This window comes from Chroicocephalus ridibundus, chromosome 3 (genome assembly GCF_963924245.1).
Source record: "Chroicocephalus ridibundus chromosome 3, bChrRid1.1, whole genome shotgun sequence".
NCBI lineage: Eukaryota > Metazoa > Chordata > Aves > Charadriiformes > Laridae > Chroicocephalus > Chroicocephalus ridibundus.
The window spans coordinates 89,649,646-89,672,581 of record NC_086286.1 but is presented as its reverse complement, the minus strand read 5'-3'; the positions used below and the strand labels follow the sequence as shown (position 1 = coordinate 89,672,581).

General features: G+C 47.1%; 1 long non-coding RNA gene across 1 annotated transcript; it reads left to right on the top strand.

Moving 5' to 3' along the window:
* Nucleotides 1–5,129: 5,129 nt before the first annotated feature.
* Nucleotides 5,130–22,704, top strand: LOC134513917 (uncharacterized). The gene is made up of 4 exons (XR_010070543.1): nt 5,130–5,461; nt 21,938–22,061; nt 22,155–22,232; nt 22,355–22,704. It is a non-coding gene; the product is annotated as an uncharacterized LOC134513917 (long non-coding RNA).
* The last annotated feature ends 232 nt before the right edge of the window (nt 22,705–22,936 follow it).

Sequence of the window (22,936 nt, the reverse complement as noted above, 5' to 3'; positions counted from 1 at the left end):
AGCGCACGGGCGGTCAGCGAGAAGGGGTCTCCCTGATTCCACACAAGTCCATGTGCACGCTTTATCGCTGTCCCAGCACACCCCACACTCCTTGTCCTAGAGGTTTAATGAGTAGTGAACGTCTGCCTGACCCCACAGCTCTGCTGTATCTTGAACCCCGATTTAACTTCTTTGCGAATCCAGCTTCTGCAGTCAACATGCAGCATCTTCACCTAGCATCTTCGGGTGGTCTGAGCCCACTGCCCTGTGAAAGGACAACGGGGGTCCTCAGGCACAGCACAACGCCTGACAAGAAGGTGCTGCAGCACCGTTGCCCCAGTGAAGCTGGGGTGAGGTGGGAGGTGACAGGCACCTTGTAGAAACCACATCTCAGTAGGTGGGATTCAGAGGACGTGAAGCTTGTGTGCTGCGGAACACACTACCAGCAGGTTGGCTGCAATCGAGTCAAAAGACTGTGATAAACGTCAGCCTTGGTGGAGCATTGATCGGGATACATCATATTAAGACTTCGCTAGGGCATTTACCAGAGCAGACCCCATGCAAGCCGTGTGCAGTAAATGAACTGCCTGCACAAGAATGAGCTGCCGAGGCTGGGGGGATGCTACAAGATAAACGAGCCCGCAAAATAACCGCGAGAGAATGATGGAGTAAGGGTGACATTTGACGAGCGTTTACCAGCGCCACTGACAGAGGTGGAAAGAAAACACCCAGAGCAGGGCGCACGCATAAGTTAATACATAATTATTTTGACCACCGTACAAATAAGCAAGTCACAAACGGGCTTTGCCCCCCCGTCCTTGGCGTAGCAGTGTGAGAAGACGTTGTGCCCGTACTGTGCCACAGGCATTAACGCTGTGTCTGCTGGATGGGAGCGCGTTGGGGCTGTGCCCCCAGGGACCTGCTGCTGGATGGACCTTTGCTGCTGAGCTGACACCGTGGTTGTTGAAGCAAGAGAGCGCTGATGGTCACCGGGCAGCACATCACAGCTCCGAGGCATCTGAGGCTGCAGCGCTGACACACGGACAAAGAAGGACCACAGAGCACCAGCAAACTCAGGACCGATCGCCACCTTCTTGCTGAGGAAGAAGATGCTGCCAAGTTTTGAATTTCAGCAGCTTTTATTAGGGCAGCATTTTTAAAAAGGGCAGCTCTGATTTTCCCTGCAGAAGTAGCACCTGTTTATACTTCAGAGTCCTGGGACTGCATACAACCAGGGACCACCCATGGAAAACATAAGCCTGAGAGTATTCCTGAGAAGCTCAAATATAAAAATACACAGTACTTACACTGGTATTTTTGGTATCATCTGTCAACTCTTAACTGCAGAAGTTAATCCAAATAAAATGAGGATGCTGTTTTGTTAATGTTCTTATGAGGAGTAATTGCAGCACAGTAGATTACTGGGCACTGACAGCACAATAGATCACTTTTTCATAGAAGGAAAAAAAGGATTTTTTAGGAAGGTAACAGGGTGGCATCCAGAGCTCAGGAAAGAGGCAGCTTTGAGAGAGGGACTATAGTGAGTCTGGTGAGTGCCTCATACAGCATTTCATCATAGCCAGCACTAGTGCTTCAGAGAGAGCTGCAAGTGCCCTTAAAATGAGTTTTGAATCACTGTGATGCTGAAGAACTTGTTTTAGTGCAGGCAAGAGTGGATCTGGAGTCACCTGTTCCTGAGTACCCAGCCGTGGTGTAGTGATGGGTGGGTGGGAGCAGCCCCCAGCAAAATGGCACGTCTGGAACCTGCTTGAAAACATTTCTTTGTCCCTTCCTAGATTAGCACCATCCTGACACACTGGGATTAACCTGACCGATCACTGCTTTTATTTGCCACAAAACTGCAAAGCAGCTCAGATTTGCCCCCAGCTAGGATTTTATAGGATATGCAGAAGAGTCTCAAGAGGTTCTCAGTCTCCACTAGGTCATGGCTACCAGAATTACTCGAAAGAAACAAGATTCATTTCACCTTGCTGTACATATCTAAACATTAATTATCTCCATCTAAGCAAGTCACCCTGGGCTCCCTTCAGACTCGGTGGAGAGAAAGAGGCACCTCCAAAAGGCAACTCATTTCATCTTCACATAGGTGCCTAAGATGGATGAGATGAGTTGCCTTCTGGAGGTGTCTCTTTCTCTCCATTAACTATATAGAGAGCCTTAGGTGACGAGCTTGCACTCAGATGATTAACTTCCAATGTCAAAAGCTCAAGGCAGATGAATCCCACATGCAGTATATTAGCATTTGAGCAGTCAGCCCTGCAGACAGAAGGGAGGGGGTTACAGAGCACCCGGCTGACAGCCACTCTGCCGGCTTCTTCTAGCTCTGCAGAGACATACCTGGTGACATATCCAATGACTTCCTAGGAAAGAGGCAGCAACCTGAATGCAAAGAAAGGATGGGTAAAGGAGAAGGGCAATACATTAAAGAAAGAGAAGAAGAAATGTCTGCAGATAACAACCAGCCAACAATTCCCTGCTGGATTTTTCCTGCCCAAAAAAGTTATATCCGAATGATCCAGAACCAAAGTAAGGGAGGCTGTGACAAGTCCACGAGGAGATGGCCTCACACTGCCTTTTCTCCTGCATACACAGTTCTGCCATGATGGAAGTGTGGTGGACTGAGGGAATGCATGCACACATGCCTGAATGCATATGAAATCTTGTCTGAAAGGCACGTTCCTTTTCATAGCAAGACATACGTGACTATCTGAAAGGAAGCAACTCAACACGCTTTGCATCATCCACCTACAAATACGTCCAGGAAATCACAGACCAGGTCTGAGGAACATTGCTGGGATATTGTAAGAGATGGTCCAGTTATGGTGATACCTCCTTAGCGTGCAAGCTCAGTACTTGTCCCCAACACCGCTTTGCGGGAATGAAGAGTGCTTTTATCACCATTCAGAGCTGGGCAGATAAGACACAAAACACTTAACCCACCTCTCTTGAGCACCAGCCTAGTGTCATAATTACTGACTAATCCTGCCTCTGTAGCCTGTCACAAGAACAGTTTTTGGCAGTCAGTTCAGCTCCTTTCACAGTCACATGAAATTAATTTAATTATTTAAAAAATCTAAAGAATAATTGGATTTAATTGACTTAATGTGAAGCTTTCTGGGCTGTCACTCCACCCAGCTTCTGATCAACTTGTACTCATTCAGCTGTGAGTGACTGATGTTTGTGCCTTTCATTAAGCACCCATTGTCTCAGTTTAAATCCTTCCTTCCATGCTTAATATTCACATAATACTGCTTTTATTTTTCAGATCTGTATTTTCATTGTGAGGCGCTCTGGACAGAAGGCTCTCCGTGTGTATGTGATTGATACAGTCACCTCCTCCTTCTGGAAGTTCATTTTACCTGTAGTTGCAGTATGTTAGGGGAGGACAGGTGAGATGCAGAGTCACTGCCTGGGACACAGGCCAGAATGGAGTTAGATCGCAAGTTGTTTTATTCAGTCGTGCACATGGCTAAATAATTACTACATCTTACAGTTTTTATTTGTCTGACCATCGTCACAATGTCCCCACTGAAGACTATGGCCCTGTTATGGCTGACATTGTATGAACACATAGCGGCCTTCCATCTCCTCTAGCCCCCAAACGAAAGCAGGAGACGTCAGAAACTCTACAGAAAGTCCGAGATAGAAATTCTCTTCAGCACTGACGACTATAAAAAAATGCTTGGGAATCTCATTCCTTTGTTGTTCAAAATTTGAGGAGAGTATTATGACTCGATTAATGAAATATGGAGATTTTTGTTCTTCTTGGTCTATGCCATCTCCCACTCTCATTTTAGACCATAGGGCCCTCCAGCAGTCTTGGACACACTTCAGTAGAAAGCACCAGGACAGAAAGTCATAGAATGATAGAATGGGTTGGGTTGGAAGGGACCTTAAAGATGATCTAGTTCCAACCCCCCTGTCATGGGCAGGGACACCTCCCACTAGACCAGGCTGCTCAAAGCCCCACCCAGCCTGGCCTTGAACACTTCCAGGGATGGGGCATCCACAACTTCTCTGGGCAACCTGTTCTGGTGCCTAATCTCTTTCTTTTCTCTGTTTGTTTGGTAAAGCAGGAGAGACAGGGACAGGGACAGAGTGAAGAGATTTTTAAACCAGCAACACTCCACGGTAAAAAAAAAGCTTCTAAAGTTGTGTGAAATAATATGATTTCTGATTAGAGACAGCTTCCTTAAACAAAGCAGAGGTTTTTTCACTTTCAGATCTTGTTTTTCTTGCATCCATCCTTCCTTAGAAAATCAGAAGCCTTTTAAGACTCTCCTGTGGCATTTTTATCCAAATTTTTGGATATGCAGGGTTTGATATGCAGGGAATGCTACCTATTTTGGCAGAAAATATAGCATCAAAGTTGCATTTAACAAAGTAGGCATTGTTAGTAGAAATTATGTCATTCTCGGAGGGAAAAAACTGCTTGATTTTGAGTCGTTGATGGCATCTAAACTCTCTATACGATACTTCCATAGGGTATATATCACTCTTTACAGGGTATACAACGCAGAACTGAGTGACTTGCACTCCCGTCTCTCCAGCCAGTGCGGATGCAACACAAATTGCACAATCACAAAACAAGCTCGTAAACCCACATGGCTCCCACGACAGCCCCGCCTGGTCCAGGAGCCCATCTCCAGCACCGCTCAGCAAGAGGTGCTTCGGGACGGGCTGCGAGGAGAGGGCAAGCCCCAAGGCAGGCTCTCCCGGGTCCCAGCCGGACCCTGCAGCCGAGACCAGCAGGTACCAGCCCTCGGAAGAGCTCTGCCCGCGGACACACCTATTCTCCGGCAGCCTCGGGGCGGCTCCACCCGGATAAGCGGTGACCCGGCCCCGCAGGGCTGCGCTTCCAGCCGCCCCCCGCCCCCGCCGCAGGGGAAGGACAGAAGGACAGGCCCCCCCGACCCCCCATCATCCCGGGGCCGGCTCTCCGCGCATCCCCGGCGCGGGGGACGGCGGGGGTCGTGTCTGAGCGTCGGCACCGCCAGCGTCCGCGCCGGCGGGAGAGGCGGCGGCCGCGGGGCGGGGACCGGCCCCGGGCTCCCGGCCGCTCCCCACCCGGCCGGTGCCCGGCGGCGGGCGGCGGTGCCCCCTGGCGGGGACGGCGGGGCGGGGCGGGGGCGGCACCGTGTCCCCGCCGGTGGAGGAGCGGAGCGGAGCGGAGCCGCCGCATCCACCCCCTCGGGCCGGCCCCGCCGGCTGCCCCCGCCCTGGTGGGAGGTGGGAAAGGCAGCGGGGTCCGCCCGCAGCCGCGGCGCGCCCCGAAGTGGCTGTGCACGGCGCGTGTGTGTCCCCCCACTCCGCCCCGCTGTCGCCGATAAATCCCACTGCCTGGGCGACAGCGCGGCACTCGGCGGCTGCCGCGCTGCGGGGTGGCGGCGGGGCCCTGCCCGCCCCGCGCCTCGGGGCAGCGACCCCCGCCCAGGGGGCAACAGGAGCCGCTGGAACCCAGGTGAGTGCCCGGGACTGGGGGCAGCGGGAGGAGGGAGGGGACCGTGCGGGGCGTCCCCGCCGCACCAGAGCCCGGGGGCCGCGGGAGGGTGCGGGATACCTGGGCTGGCGTCGCCCGCTGCTGCCCCGAGGGGATGGGCTGCAGGGGAAAAGGCCGCTCCCGCGGCGGCGGGGGAGGGGGGAGCAGGCTGCCGCCGGTGTAGTTAGCAGTGAGTTTTCCTCCGTGAGCTTGAGACGATTCCCGTCGGCGCACCGGAGGGGTCCCCGCGGGCTGCGGGGCTGCCGTCGGGGTGGCGGGGGCGGTGGTGCCCATGGGAAGCCCGGAGCGAGAGTGGGCGGCGGGCGTTCCACCGAGCGCGGCTTCCCCGCGGCGCCCAGCGCTTCTGTGGTCCCGGCCAGCAACGGGGCTCTCCCGGGCTGTCGAGGCATCCCGACTCGTGGTGCCGTGGGGTCGTCTCTAAAGTACATCTCGGCCCTTTCTTTCAATGGGCAGAAAGAGCAGGTCTCTGCCCTCTGCTTTCCCACGCCCGGATGGGGACTGGGTGGCTGCGTGATGCACAGGGTATGAAAATAGTTATTCTCAGCGCCGTACGAGGTAGATTGTGCTCCTCGCTTCAGGACTGGACCTCCGGGCGTGGGAAATACAGCTGTTGGACTGTCCATCTACCTGTTAGTCCCTGTGGTCCAAAACACGCATCAGGTGGAATAGAAACCTTTCCTTGCTCACCGGCTGGGGGGTCCTTTAATATGTATAGAGAGAGATGGCTGGTGAGGGGTCTGGAGGACAAACCTTATGAAGAATGACTGAGGGAGCTGGGGTTGTTTAGCCTGGAGAAGAGGAGGCTGAGGGGAGACCTTATCACCCTCTACAACTACCTGAAAGGAGGTTGTAGAGAGATGGGGGCTGACCTCTTCTCCCTGGTGACAAGTGATAGGACAAGGGGAAACGGGTTCAAGTTACGTCAGGGGAGGTTTAGATTAGATATTAGGAGACATTTTTTCACTGAAAGGGTTATTAAACATTGGAATAGGCTGCCCAGGGAGGTGGTGGATTCACCATCCCTGGAGGTGTTTAAAAAAAGGGTAGATGGGGCACTGAGGGACATGGTTTAGAAGTGGCTCTTGTCAGGGTAGGCTAAAGGTTGGACTCGATGATCTTAAAGGTCCCTTCCAACCTCAACAATTCTATGATTCTATGGCAGGCAGAGCACAGGGCTAGTTCATTTTATTGTTTATAACCAACCTTACATTCAAAGCCCATGATTTGGGTCCACACTCCCTCTAAATAGTGAGCTATTAAAAGCCTAGGGCATTTCATCTGTGTTTATGTATTCCCTAGTGGTTGGGAGTCTTAATGAAACACTCCTGAAATTTTCGGTTTTGAAGGAACAAAGCTGGAACTGGTGCGCAGCCATACATTACAAAAACCTGGGGCTTTGAGTTAAAAACTCCACCAAATCTGCAACTCTGAGGATACAGAAACTGCACTACTTTCTCCCATAGAGAAACATATACGTACAGCTTCCACGCAGTGAAGTGCTTGTTGAATTCAAGTGAGGGCTTAGGTGCCGTGAGCTTCAGAGGAGTTATTCAGCAGCTGAAGGCAAGGCTGAGGGCAAACATGTGCTTCTGTGCTTTCCCAAAGCTGGGCTTGAGTACTGCTCTGAGAAGCATTCAGTGGCATGAATCACGCTTATTCAAAAGTTCAAGGCAACCCAAGTCAGAGAAATCATGGACTGAAAGGCATTGCCAGCCCCGCTCCACAAGAACTAGGAAATCACCAGTGCTGTGGATTTTCCCTGTCATTTTTAGGAGCTCTGTAAGCACAGAGCGAGCTGTTCCTGACTCAGTCTTGAAAACGCAGATCACAGCCTTGTAAGAGCCTGCAGCCCTCCATGATCGTGGGCTGGTTTCAGCCTACCTTTGCATTTCAGTCATCTCGCAAACTTTGGGCCTCAGGAGGGCAGCTCTTACATGGTCTACCCAATTTAAAACAAACACAGAATCTCTTATTTGGTAGAACTGTGGTCTGCAATTCATTTACAAGCACCAAAACCAGAGATGATTGTCAGGCACCAGGTACATCGATGATTGTTAGGAACCGGAGCACTTTCCAGCATAAAAAAAAGATAATGTTATATAATTAAGATGTCCAAAGAGCAGCATTTATTTCTAAATAGCTTGATTCCTCTGCAAGGAACTCTGATTCCTTTGAAAATTAGAGAAAATTGTACTTAACTGTTCCCTGTTTTTTGCTGCTGACGGAGTCCTATGCGTGCTGAAATAAAATGTATCCTCAGGTATCTTCCCTTTCTTTTCAGGAAGCGGATAATCATGCCTGCCTTAAGAGCTCCAAGAAAAGTTAAAATGCACTTTTGCTTGTCTTGTTATTTAACAACTTCAGGAGCATGCAGGCAGAGGCAGTGCTGGTTTAGCAGCTCTGAGTTTACCCCTGTTGCTGTTGATGGTATGCCTTGAAGCTTTGTTTGTGTCTTTTTTTTTTTTTATTTCTCCTGTAAAACCCACCAGCTTCACCAAGTGGCCGCCTAAAGACAGTGGATGCCGGCTTTAAATCTCCTGTTCCCCTGATCCCAGTATTTCTGCTGAAATCCAGGTGCCCCTTGCTGGCAATCGCATGAGTGTGTGGAAGGGGAACCTGACAGCAGCACCTCTTCTGACTTGAGGGGTTTGAATTTAGCATAACCTCATTATAAGAGTGATAAGTTTAAGACACGAGGATCTCTTCTGGGACATAAAGGGAGTAGCCTTGTATATTAAAAAGGGACAAAAAGATCTCAAAGCAAACAGTGAGAAAAGCCTTAAATCAGTTCAAAGCTGTTTGAAGAGTCATTGATCAAACACTGGGAAGACACCATGATAAAGAAAAAGGTCACTGGGCCAAACTCATCTCCATCTAATTACATTAAGTCTGTCAAACTAATCCCTTGCATAACTTGACTGAAAATGTCATTCTGGTTCTCCTTAATAAAGTGACCAATGTAGTAAAGCGGCCGGCACCTGTTTTCCATACGCTCAAGTATGTAAATACGGCTGCTTATGAGCAGCCCTCACAAATTCAATGGGTTTGACCTGTGTAAAGTTAACCACCTGCCCAAGGTTTTACTTTTGCAAACAGCTGGTGGATTAGCCCTTCTGAACCTTTCAGCTCTTGACAGTCCTGGCAGTAACAGACAGGGTGTCTGTGGAGGACGTCGTGGTGGGAAGTTCAGAGGTGCAGATTAGGTCAGAATTTGAATGTAACTGAGGTGAAGTGGAGATGTGATCTGCAGAAGCAGGTTCAGGAAGGCCGCATGGGCAGCATCACTCTGAGCTGTGAATAATATGCTGTGCAAATATAGATTGGGAAGCAGCTCACCTGGTAGCACTTCTGCAGGAAAAAAAAGCAGTGTTGAGAGAAAAGCAGACATCTCACAGGGCTGCGCAAGGAGGATTGCACCCTACAAAACACAAGGAGGGATTTGGTCCTGCAGCTCATCATCAGTGAGTTCTCCTTGACTGGAGGACTCTGCCCCTCAGGACATGGCTGCTCAGCGTGTCAGCTACCTGGTGAGGGTGCAGGGAAGGACTAAAAAACATGGTCCAAGGGAGGTTAATTAGGTCCTTTAACCTGAAGAGTGAACTGAAGTAGGGCATGCTGATAGCCTTCAGATCTGTAAGAGTCTGCTCCAGGGAAGGGAGTTATCCGCTCCCCGTGCGGCCAGGACAGGCTCAAGCCCCGGTACAACCACAGCGTGGGACTGCCGAGAAACTTCTCATGGGGAAAATTTCTAAAGGCTCGGTCCCATTCAAAGTAGCAGCCGTGCTCCCATCCGGGCAAGGAGATACTCCTGAAGGAGTGACAAGGTAGCGTAAGACATCCTGGGCTTGGCACTGGGGCTTCTGTAGCAAGGAGTTCCTACTACAAAGGGCTGTTTTTTTCTTAGTCCCACAGGCAGCAAAGTCAAATTGAGCAGAACTGTTTGGGGCTCCAAATTATTTAGACACCTGAGAAGCACGTTGTTCAGCCCCAACGTCTAAATCCTCTGCTCACAGGGAACTACCCTTTTCATTACTCTTCCTTCACATCCACAATGGGAACAAGGAGCCAAAATTAAGGCCACCCTCTTAAACACAAGGGTTAGTCTTACACCTGGCAGTCACGAAGACTATGGCTGCTGCCCAGGGCTTTCTGAATGCTGGTTCCCCCTCTGTTGCCTTTGCTGGCTGTATCCTTTTGCCCAACTGGCAGCTTCTTGGTCTGCGCAGAGTCTGCCCGCTCCCCCTCGATCTGCAGGGAAAGCTCCTCCTCATGCCACTGCCGGGGCCAGGGCACGTGTTCACTCCTGTCTCCGCTCTGGACACCGCTCCCTGCTGCCTGGGTTTCCTTCTCCATCACCCATAAGCTCCCATCGCTAGGCATTTCCTTCCTCAAAGCATCCATGGGACTTGGGGCACAGCCCTTCCCTGCCCAGCCCCACTCTTGCGGAAAGACACGAAGGGACATCTCCAGTGGGAGCAGGGAAATCAAATATTTGATTTGTGTTGCAAATATTTGTGTGTTGCAGAAGCTCATAGCCAAATCACCTCTGAGGGTCACCTGTGCCCTCCTAGGGGTCAGTCTAGGATCCTAAAAATGAACGTGGGGGTTGTTTTAGTTGCCCTTTTTTTTTTTTTTTTTTTTTTTTTTTTTATAACACCCAAACCATCATTCAGTCTCTGCTGTAGTCTCAAAAAGACACAGTGGTACAATATCAGCGACTCACCAAATATGACTGAAAATCCAGGCAGTGGAAGTGTATCGCTAGTCCCCAGCATGGCCACTTGGTTGCTACCACTGGAAACCCTCCTCCTTCACACTTCTGGCCAAACACCACATCTTCAGCCTGGCAGGTAACAGGCTGCACCAAAATCTCCAGCATCGCCCACGCCTGCAAGACTTCCCAGGTTTGGATGTCCTGGAGGGGCGTCGTGCTGACAGCTTCCAATTAGGCTGCTAGTGGATTTACCAAATTATGCTGATTTAAGAGCCAGGAGTCACGGAAGGCCAGGACAGATCCCCGTCCCGAACCCGCACCTTGGAGGAAGTGGCATCATCTCTTTGGTGGAGCCTGTCAGAGGCGGGGAGCGGGGCTTACCCAGTTCCCAGGTCAGAGAGCCCTGGTCCCAGCGTGGGCCACCCAAGCCCTTGGCTCTTTTATGTCCCTCCAGATACCTTCTTCATGCCTCTGGGTGTTTTTGCAGCTACCTGTGCTGTGACAGCATCTCACCATTTTCCACTTTCAGTCCAGGGCCTGAATCCACTGACAAGCTCCAGATCTACCCTTTTTAATCTGTTGGGAAAGGAGATTTTGTTTTCTGTTTATAACACAAGCAGAGAAAGAAAAAAATATACTTCTAAAGCAAACAACCTACACATTTATTTACTTTCAGGTTAACTTATTCCTCCCCACAAGCTAAATTAGATAGGTTTTCCCATTAAGGTATTATTGGTTCTGATTTACATTTTTTTCTTTATCAGGCGAGCCAGGCTATCTGCTACCCCAGGGAGCAATTGCTACCTGCCCTGCTGTTTCTCTCTTTTTTTTTTTTTTTCTTTTGGATTTTGAAATATCCATTTGAAATACCCATTTGAAACTAGCATAGGAGCATGCAAATGGGGGCCTACATAGCAAAATACTCTCTTGAACTGTGTTCCGTGGGTTGGGTCCTGTGCTGCTTCTGTCTCCGAGTGTCTTTCCTGTAGGAGAGGAATTTGAAGCCAAGCACATAAACTGAAAAATGCCATTCATAAAGAGATTTATAGTCCTGTTTCATCAGGAATGCTTATGTGGAGTTACTGCCTGCCTGAAAGCACTGACTCAGAGCTCACATGTAAATTGCCAGGATAATTCCACTATTCTGTGTTTCACAGAATTTAATGTTTTGTGCCTCGCTTCGAGTGTTTTGTTGATGAAAATCTTTCCATTTTCTCCTAGAGTTTCGTAGACAGCTGAGCCGTTACTGTGTCTTCCTGACTTGCAAACACGCAATGACTGCCAGTCAAATAGGTAATATCTTAATTTTGAAATGGACAGCTTCCCATCAACGCTGCTGTATTTTGTGGTAATGCTTTTGAGTAGAGGCATTTCTCATATGTGTGAAGTTTCACATGAGGGGAAACACTTGGAGCTTAGCAAAATTGTATCTGTGCTGTGTCTTAACTTCACATCCCAAAAAATCCAAAGGTGCAAAACCAGAGGTGGCTGCCCAGCAAGACCTGGCCGTGAAAATGGGTGATGGTAATACACAGGCATGATTCACATGTTCATACGGCCAATAACTTAATTTTGATCCATTTACTGAGACGCTTCATTATAGCACTGAAATAACAAAACAAAGGCGCATCTCAAACTGCTGAAATAGGTTAGGTTCAGTAGTTAGCACCCAATTTGGAAATTAAGAGTGAGGTCTGAAATGGGTTAGACAAGCAGACACACGTCCTTTTTCTTTACTAGGTGTTTTCCCGTTGATTCCTCCAAACTTCTGAGGGTCACAGCGCCTGCTCCGACCAGAGTGAAGTGGTCCAGCTGGCTACATCCGCGCACCCGGCTCTGTTTGCCGCGGCCGGCTGTGATAGCTGTGCCCTGCAGCTGCTCAGATGCTTTCCGTGCAATACATGTTTCCCTGAGTTGTGAAAGTCAAGTACCCACCTTTCTCTTTTTGCCGAGACTAATGACTTTGTAGCTGTTATATTTCATGGGCCAGCACAGACTAGCCAAGCGGTCTCCCAGAGCTGTAAATATTTGATAAAGCTGCTTTGCACAGTGCGAGTGTGAATTCCACACTGTAAGAGACAGCTAAAAATCAAACTATGCTGGACGTTCTCTTCCTGAACTAAAAGCCCAGATCATCACTGGTTTTGTTCCCTGGACTGAAACAAAGCTCTGAAAATCCTGAGTAGTTTGACAAATTATGCATTAGGGGTTGGTATGAATAGAGCACTCACCTGGGTTACAACCGCACTTTCCTGCCTTTCTCTGGCCTGCATTTCGTACAGTGTCTGCTTGCTGAGTCTTAGGAGGGCTTTTGGGGATATTAAAACACACCGTGTTCCTCTGAAAAACAGCGATCGTCTTGTCCATATTTGAATTCCTCCCACGGGTCCTTGAAAAAGCTAACCCATCAGACACGGGGAGGGGAGAAGTGGTAGGTCTCGTTAGCTGTTTGAGCCTTTTGCTATTAGGAAATCCATGGTCTCTTTTTGTGGATGTTTTCCAGTTGTGTCAGGTAACACATGGACAGAAAAGAAAAAGCCCACCTCTTACAGAGGAGAACAAAACAAACCGGGGAAAAAAACCCCAGAAATAGTAATAGGAAATTCGTATTTTAGTACAAGAAATAGTAGTTACCCAAAGTCTTTCCCATTTGTTCTCGGAGCCAGGTGTCAGAAGACCTCCCATGGTCAGACTGCGCTGCCTGGCTGAGCCTCTTTGGGGTCTGGGGGGTCCAAAAGGCTTCATCTTTGGGAGCAGGGACTATGGTCCTAATTGCTCCCACTTGTGGAGAAGTTTAGAACCAGAAATTAAGGAAATTTCTACATGCAGTTTTCCTTATCATTATTAAAGTAAGTGAAAGAAGCCTGTTGGTTGTGATGGTCTCTGTCCTGAAGAGTTTGAGGCAAACACAGGCTTTCTCTCCTCTCTAGTAGGCACAGAAGTATCTGCGAAAGAGGGAGGAATCTTCCAGTAACAGCAACAATGCCAAATTTGCTCTGAAGCCTTCTCATATTAAATAGCAATTGACAGTTTTTAGTGACTTAGTGTAGTCCAGTTCTCTCTTTGAAAAGGATACAGTGTTTAGTGTCAAAGTATCAGTTTTCCATAACTGTTGTTTATTGTCTCTGACTATGATTTAACATGTATATGAAGCTGCTAAAAGGAAATGCATGCAAAAAAAAAAAAAGAAAAGTAAAGCTTTCTCATTTTCCCAATCATTTTGCAATAGAAGAACTGTTTTCAAACACTTTGCTAAAAAAAAAAAAAAAAAAAAAAAGCAAAAGAGGAAGTTACTTACAGTATCTCACACGGGAGGAAAAACCATATCATAAAGAAAACCAGATCAGCCATACAAAAGGCGTTTAGGCACAGCTTGCTTTGAGGCAAATTGCGTGTGTGGGTGGGCAATAGATAGGTATACTGGGATTTACTGGTGGAGGTATCTGCAACTTTTTTTAGCTAGCTGTCAAAAAGCACCTCATGGGCGTTTGGAAACTTATAATTGTGCCGTTTCTGCTAACTGTTCCTGTTAATAAGTGCAAGCAGAGAACCCTGCCCAGTGCTGCTGAAGAGCAGCCAAAAGAAGTGGTGCAGAAATGAGGTGAGAAAGTCCTGGCCAAGCCCTAGGGACAGCCAAGCTCAGGGAGGGCGCTGAGCTTGGGGCTCACGTTAAGGTACTGCTTTGCATTGCCAGGAAAGCTTAAATCTCTAGAGTACAGGCAAGTCCAGATACCGGGTCCAGGGGAGAAGTAAGGATTTGGCCTAATCACAGCAGTATACCAGAAGAAAAAATTCATGCCAATTTTCCTGAGTCCCTGTTATCGATTCAGATTCGCCGCATGTGCTTCTGGGTTTTGTCCACATCCCTTAGGCACTGTAGACGCCCACTGGAGCCACTAGATATCTGGGAACCGCTAAGAACACAGATGAATTATTAATATCTAATCAGTTATGGGAGAAAATATTACTTAAATGTCTTCCAAACCTTAGTAGCTTAGGGTAGCTTTTCTTAAGTCAAATTTCTTTATTTTTCTGGTTGCCGAGGGAGTTTTCTAAGGGAAAATGCTATTATCTTAGTTCCTTCACAGTTAGGGGAATTCAGCAAATGTGAATAGCTTTCCCACCCTGTTCAGATGTGAAGGAGATTTTGCATACCCTGTATATGAGATCCAGGTTGTGTCACACCGAAAATGATCCTGTAGCTTTCCCTCGTGGACAGGGCATGCTGGCATTCATCATTGTCTTCTGTCCACACTCAACACCACTCTGTGAGGCTTGTGACCAGGGGACAAGTATGTCAGTGCTCCCCATGGCTGTATCCACCTTGGCTGTCCGTTGCCAGTGCTTCTGCTTGGGCTTCAGAGGAGGGTTGGAAAAACCCAGGGACTGAAAGGCTGGTTCCTGAGCAGCCAGAGACAGATGATGGGGAGAAAACTGAGATTTTGCATCCTTGAGTAAAGCAGCTTCCCAAAAGTGAGTAGCATGGAGTTGCATCCTCTTCCCGTGCTTTACGAGTGTCCCAGGGTGTGACCAGCTCCTGTGCCACCGAGCAGCCCCATATGAGTACATGGGGAGCTCATGGGTGTCCCTGCTGTGCAGCTGCGCCGTGGGACCTCCGGGGCCTTCGGCTGCAAGGGAGCGTGTAGCACAACAGCGAGGAGCAAGCAGTAGAGCTGTTACCGTGTAGTCTTCAGAGCTCGAACTTCGAATGTAAAATGTAAAAGTAGGTTAAAAATGCAGAGGTCAGCATTTATCACATCTCTTGGCTTAATTTTTACAGTGCAGCTTACTTTTATCTTCTCTTTTTTTGTTTGATAGTGTAAAGCACGTTCTAATCAACCATTTAATATGACGTTCCCCTAAGGTTAAGAGCCACAGTAAAATAGTCCTTATTTACTGATAGATTTATACCTGAGAAGCTTGCAGGCAGCACGCTGTGAGCTGTGTGATGATTTTGATGTGAGGGTGGCATTTTCATGGGTAAAATTTCCATTATTTCATAACCAAGCTATTGTTTTCTAACCAGGCACACAATGGGCATTATTCAAGAGGGGGAAAAAAAAGCTATAGTTATTTCAAAAATTATACTTTGGGTGCATGTAATATTGCTCTTCTCTGTGTATTTCATTCATGATACTGTTGATACCATAGTCTATTTTCAGAAAAATATGTGTTTTCTCTGGAACCAGTTTATAAAACTGCGGTTTTTAAATGTTATCTTCAGCAGGCAAAGCATGGAAGTGGTTTTATTTTTACTATTTTAAGCGTAATGATTTTACATTGTTGATTCAACAACAAATATCTTAATGGACCTTTTAATGTAACAACCCTTAAATAACTTCACTATCTAATACAGCAGTACCAACGCTGATCTAATTTTGGGCCATATTAGATAGAATGCTTTAAGCTGTTCCGTGAGGCAAGAAATCCTGTGAGTGTAGTTCAAACTGTGTGCAGTGCAAGGCTGAGCAGTACTGCGTGATCTTGAAAATGATTCTGAAAATCGATCAGTCTCAAGTTTTGCTTCTGCTAGAATGTGGGGTTTTTTTGGCAAATAGAGGGGGGAAAAAAATGGTGGATGTTATGGGGTCAAAAAGAGCTTGAAACGTCCAATGCGTGTAAAAGTAGACCTTGGAGGGTGAAGGCAGATGATGGTAAGAAAATCATCAACAAGCTATGCCCGCTGATGAGTGCCACATCCTGGCCTTCTACGCATCCCCAGCGTGATGGAGTTAAATTGCCAAAAATTCCTTGATGGTTCCACGCGTTTGTGCACTGAAACGTCAACGCACAGAGATCTAGCTAGTCATTGCTTCTTTTTGAACCAACATTGTCTTCGGATATGTCCCTGGACAACTGACTAGGAGTGGATCTCCAAAATGGTATCTATTTACCTAATTCCTTTGGTCCCTCAAAATTTTTATTCGATTTCTGTTACATGCCTGTCAGGTACGCTACAAAATGACATCCCAAACTGCTGATTTTGGCAGCTCATTTAGGCATAAATTTCCCCTGAAGCTATTTCCAGGACACTTTTGATCCTTCCGTATAAATTTGGGCAGATATGTTGACACAGTTGCCTGCTACGGGTCACCCTCCAGTGTTAACCTTCTTCTGCCAATGTTTGTCCCCAGGTGTATTACCCTTTGCACACAGTTCACAAGTGGGTGTGGATGTAGCCAGCACCTTGGAAAGAACCGGAACACCTCTGATCATGTGGAGATCTCTACATCCTCACCTCTAGATTCTTTCCCCAAATCAATGCCATCCAGCCAAAGATAAATGCTTCCTGTGACACCAAAAAACTTGCATTTTCCTGACATTTCATGTGCCAAACATAACCTAGCTGAGGAGAAAGCCTTGCCTTCCGGTGCTGATGGGGATCAAATGTCAGCTCTGTTCTCTTAGCAGCACCTGCAAACTGTGTTAACGTCCTCATGAGTAGGAAACATATAGCATCAGCTGCTTTTTTTTTTAAAATGGCTCTTTCTCCAGTTACTGGAAAGTATTGCTCTTGTATATATTGCTTCTGAGACTACACCAAGGAAAGGGACTGGGCTCGGTTGGGCGAGGAGTCCTACTCGTGACCTTTAGTTGCACCAGGTTCTTCTACTCTCAAGGTTTCTCAGAGCAATGAGTCTTTGCAGGATGGCCAGACAGAGGGCAGAGATCTCAGTCAGTTCTGGTTTTCTTCCTCCTTTCCAGAATTCTGACTTTGGTGGGACTTTCAACCACCCCACTATTCCTCGAGTGGGATTTTTCTCATTTTCTCCTAGTCCTGTGGTGCCTGGTCACTGTTTGCAGGCAAGCAGCAGGGCCACTCATCCCCTGGGTGAACTGGTCCTGAAAGCCCAGCCCTGGGTAAGAGGAGACACAGGCTGCACACCCAGACTAGTGGTGCTTCATGGAAGGCCCAGGTCACATCATCTCCTTCCAGCATGGTATTTCCAATGTGATTTGGCTCCTGGATTTGTACAGCATCCTGTCAGTGGCATCTTCGTGCTCTTCAAGGAGGCTGACAAAACTCCCACTTTATTGTGGAGAACAATAAAATGTTGTTTAATATCCCTCAGCAATTAGACTCGTTTCCTTTTTGCTGATGTTAAATAGTCTGAAAAAGTTCTTGCAGAGTAGCGTGTTGTCTGAAAAGTGTTCATCCAGCTTCTCTCTCGTTCTTTGCAACATGGAAGACGCACACCACCGTAAAGAAGCACTCAAGAGCAGAGTAAACATTGAGTAAGGAAAGATCACTGGAACATTGCAGAGCTGCTGTAGTTTTATAGGCATTGTGCTAATCCCGTTCATTTCCAGCTGATGCTTTCTCTTGAAACACAAGATGGTGCTTTCTCTTGATGCTTTCTCTTTAACAGCCTGAGTGCTTACTTTTCTTGGAGCTTCAGAGCTAACGGGCTGAGATGCTCATGGGAGGCAGTTAACTGCTTTCCTTCAGTCTGGGAGCCAGGACCAAATAGAAACCTCTAGAGAAGCAATATGAAAGCTGTAGGGAGGGCACATTCCCGCTGTCATGAGCTAGTAACAGTGAGGCAGAGGGGAGAGAAATTTCCCACTAGCCAGCAGAGACAGTCTCCCTCTGAGCTCCCATTTTTAGCCCGATGCATGTCCCCACCGCCCCACGCAGGAGCGTGGGAGTAGGATGCTTCAGTCCCCATGCCAGCAGTTGTGGCCAAACCCACCCACCATGAGACACCCCGCTCCCTGGATGCTTGCTTTCTTCAAGCTGCGTGCTCCTTAAAAATGAATTATAAAAGACTGTCCAGAATGTTTCGACATGTTCTTCTCATTTCAGGACATCCAATTCAGCTACTGTAAGCTCTGGTGTGGCTGTTTTTGCTATTTCCCTCAATTCCCAGCAGAAATTAAGCAGAGGAGCTGGGATTCAGACGTTTGAGATTAATGGGATTGCTCAGGTATGGAAGCAGTGACAAAATGGAAACTTCTTCCTAGCAGAAAAAGTAATTAGTCCCTTTCAGATCTTCACTTTGACACCAGCGTTAGCATCAATTATTCTCTGTTGGGAATATTACATCTTAACAAGGTTCACTGTAATATCATCCTTTCTCAGTAGTAATCGGAAGAGAGAAGGCCTCTTCAAATCATTGTCTTGCTACCTTGAGATTTTTAACGTTTAAGCCTCCCACTTATCAGCTGATACCTTGCATTGATTTCAGCACCTGAACAATTCCAGTATTCTCAAGTGTCTGGAAATCGACTCTTTTTATATATAGTTTTTTTTCCTTTTTCTCCCTCCTTTTTTGGCAAGAGTCTGCAGAGAAAAAAATCAACAGTGTTTCCAAGCTAAAAGGTATTGTTACAAGTGAAGTTAAAATCCTCAGGGTGGAGAAAACATGTCAAAATAATCTGGCAAAGCTGTGAGACTGGGTCCCGGGGAGAAAGGGTACCTCCACTGCGTTGGTTTCAGCTTAATTGGGAAACTGTGTCAGCTCCGGGTCTCGGCTCCTGCAGGTCACAACAGTTCTTCTGAGCGGAGCACCCCATCCGCGGCTGTTTCCAAAGGTGTAAAGCTGTCAAACTTCAGACTCCTCAGGTGCAAAATGCTCTGTATTTTTAAGAGCAGTGCTGCTATCCTAATGCACGCTTCTTGGGGAGTTTCATAGAGCCTGGCACAGTCTATGCCGTTTGGTTTTTCTCAGGCCAAGGAGATCCTTCCTCCATGTCACCATTCATGGTGCAACCTCATGGGCCGTTGTCCTATGCAGACGTCACACCTTTGCTTAGTTTCTAACCCAGGTGCTCCCTCTTCCATTTCACCATCTATAATCCAGAAATCCCGTCTCCAATTTAACATCATGTGTTTGAGACTGTTGAAACATGGTTAAGGAGATTTTGATGCACAGCTGTGTGACCAAATCCCCTAGACAGGTTTGATAATCAGCCTTAATGCACAACTCCAAGTTATTTTGAATAGAGGACTGCTGAATATAACCAGAAAAAAACCCCAAAAAACTAAATAAATTGGAAGTGACCTCCTTTCCCGCGTCTCTGGATTGGGACACTCTGTGGGTAAACATCCCTGAATAAAGCTGTTCCAAATTAAATAAATCACTGGCTTTGGTGGGTATAATATGAGGCTGGCAATAAAAACTATTTAAAATCCCATCAAGATGTCAAAGTCCTAATGCAGAATGCAACGGGACTGGCGTGTGCTGCTGCCAGCACACCTGGCCACGGTAGCTGTCTCACAGACCATCGTACCCTGATGTGGCCCCTTTCTGCCAACCTGGACTTGCCCTTCAGACAGCCAGGGCAGATCGCCAGCTCCTTACCCAACCGACACCTTGGGAGGCGGTGGGATAAAATTAAATCACTGTTGGGACACGGAAGTAAAGCGTAGTGAGGGTGTGACTGCCACAGCTGGGCAACATCCAGCTTCAGCCTACAGGGCCTCCAGAAGGATTACGAAGTTGGGCATTTTTGAAGGACTCGCAGAAGCTGTTGGGTTCAGCAGGGATGCTGTGCTGCCTCTGCAAAAGCAGAGAGTTCCTGTGGAGGAGTTTGCCACCAGCTGGTGTAGTGTACAGCCATGCCAGGGCGTTAGCTGAAAGTGAAAAGGCATATTTGAAGCCAGTTGTGCTGAATACTTGAGATTGATTATTTGAGGCATTTGTAATAATTGTATTGTAACCCTCATTTTCATTGATGTGGTTGTTTTTGCAAATTGTTAACAATTACAGGTCACCTTTGAGATGAAAGCATCTTACAGTTTGTTGTAAAAGCTTTTTAAGAGTAATTCATGTCTTATTTACTCTGTCACCCGATCATTTCATGTGCTAATGCACTAGGAACGTCAAACTGTGCTGCTAATAGCAGAGTTTTCCTTCTACTCATTTTTATTCCTGTGCAAATATAATTAAGGCAAGAAGCATCTTAGGGGTGCCTGATCACGTGCATTAAATTAGCTCCCTTTTCGCCTCCGAAGGCAAACACACCCAGAACTGCAAGGTCTCTGGGAAAGAGCCATGGCTTGTATCTGTTGGGACAGCACCTCGCACGCTTGGCTCACGGCTTAGCCTCCGAGCCCACACCCGTGCTGGCCCTACGCAGGCAGTTGTTGAGGGTGATTCTCCGGGAACTCAATACGTGTCTTGGGAACAATTGTGGCTGGGGGATTTTGGGGGTGATTCTTCCAGAACTTCAGGGAAAAATGGAAATTTTTCCACTAGCTGCCAAGAGCTTTGTATTAGGCCTGTGGAAGAAGGCATGGAGAGATATCAAGAGGACATGCGTCTGCATGTGAACTGTGAACAGTGTGACAACAAAGCTTCCATGTAGCACCAGGAAGAGCACACAAGGGCACACTGAGGACATCCGGGATACAGGGGAGGACAACCTTTAGACAGAACTATATCTTAAATGTTGCAATTTGCTAATCTTTCTCTAAAGCGCCACGAGGAACTGGCAGTATTCAATGGGGCACTGACTGCGCCTGAGGCACCCAAAGGAAAACTTCATCCATCTGCTGAAGGCTCCAGTGTGTCAGAGACCAGGCACTATGATAAAGGGAGACTTGATCCCGGACTACCTAACAAGCAATCATTTGAGTTACTCTCACCGTACACATGGAGTAATTTAGGCAGTGGCCCATGTCTGCTGACGACCCCTACAAACCAGACTGGTTTTGGTTAAGTACCCAAGAGTGGTTTCAGTTGCCTGATATAAGATCTTTTCAGATAAGGAGCCTACAGTGACTTGGCCAAACCACTCCATCACTGCCTGTATAATTTGACACATACAATTTGAAGCATATAATTTGACCCTGTGTAATCCATCAGAGTTTGTCTATCTAAACTAAAAATCACCCCGTATGTGAATATGTGAACTCCAATGCTGTCCCATTTTCTAGTTCCACTGTTCCGATAATTTAAATGTGTTCAGTAGAAGACTGGGAATAAGTAAGTGAAAGGAATCAGGTTTCTGCCCTTTTAGACTGACAAAAAAAATTCTTGCAGACTACAGCTAAAAAGTAGTCATAACTTGTGAGTCACAAAAGACCCTAGGGTGAACACAATTAGGAAAAGAGAATTAATGGTATATTGTCTATGTACGTTGGAACTGCAGGCAGACACTGAAGTGTCAATAACTTGAAGCAAGAGTAGCTACTGTTGTTGCTCAATTTTTTTCAGACTACTCCAACATCCTATGCAAAATAATTTCAACAGCTTCCAGCTTCGAGGAAATACGTAGACAAAATTCACTGCTATAAACATATATTCAAGGGGAGGACAGAGTAATGCTCTGTGCTAATCACTGCTGGCATACCGTTGAATTGTCAGCATCACTGGATGATGTAGATAGTGGCTGAAAAAATATTGGTTTTCTGTTGTTGTTTACGTGGCCTTTTTTACACTAGTTTCTCCATCGTAGCAGAGTATCAGATAAAGTTGTCTTACATTGGTTTCATCAGAGATACGGTCTGGAATAGCCAGTCAATATAATAATGCTGCACAGGGGTGCAGGGATGAAGATATGACAAGCCATAGTAAGATCAGTAGTATAGCAATATCATTAACCTTTTTTTTTTTCTGACTAAGTTTTCCACAGACAACAGCATTAGTAATTTTAACTTTGATTGAGAACCGCTATTATCCACTCACAGCATGTGGGAGCAAACAGGCACTTGGATAAATCACAGAAAAGAAAACCACTTAGCATGCTGCTTTCCTCAATAACACCTTTTTCTGAAGGTACAAAGCTGAGTGCTGTAGGGAGAGCGTGTGTGAAGAGAAAAGCAAGGCTGCAACAGCCCGCCGAAACGTGCTCAAGGTCAGCCCCTCGCACAGAAGACTGAGGTCACATTTGGCTCAGAAGGTATTCTGATATGTTTAAAAAATTTAAGCAATTAAATAATTCAGTGAATGAAAGCCATCAGGATTCTAATGCAGTGTTAATGGGGTCTTTCAGAAATCACGAAGATCAGCTCCATGAGTGACATGACTGGAGCCATTAGGAGGCTCATCCAAGAGTAATCATTCATCAAAGGTGAGTGCCTGCACATCCAAGATGCAGAGGAACCCGAGGAGCAGAACAAATATTCCTTCTTGCAACCGCTGCAGTGGGATGCATGCGAATAACCTCTGAATTGCCTCATTTTCCTCTTGCAGGTGCTCAGCCCAGCAGGTGTTTGCCACCATTCCGCAATGGATGAAGCGGGCAGTGACTCCACCAGCGTGAGTATGCAGGAGAACATCTTCTCCACAACCAGCACTGCTCCAGCAGATCGCTAGGTGAGAAGCAAATCAAATTGACTTGAAACATGGAGTACCTTTCACATTGTCATTGAGAAGAAGACTTGCCGAACAATCTCCACGAAACCTCAACACTGTTTTGGATTGGTATTTCCTACCAAGTGCACCACGCAGTGTCAATGTGACAAAAGACAACTAGAAGTAAGGGCTCCAGCTGCTCCTCTAACATTGCCGGGACAGCCTCCAGAATAAATTTCCAGCTCCTACTAACTCCTACTGGATGTATCTTCTATGCTAAGGCCTCTGGAAAGGACCTGAACCAGAGGAGGTTTGGCACTTCATCTGTGCTGCGTAGAATCCGGCAATAAGTTATTCCAATATAAAGGTCTAATACAGTTAATAGAGCATATAAAACTGTCTACTGTGTTTCATCATATTCAATTTGCTGCAGCAGCCTGCAGCCATCCAAGCTGTTTCAGCCTCCCTTTTACAACCCTC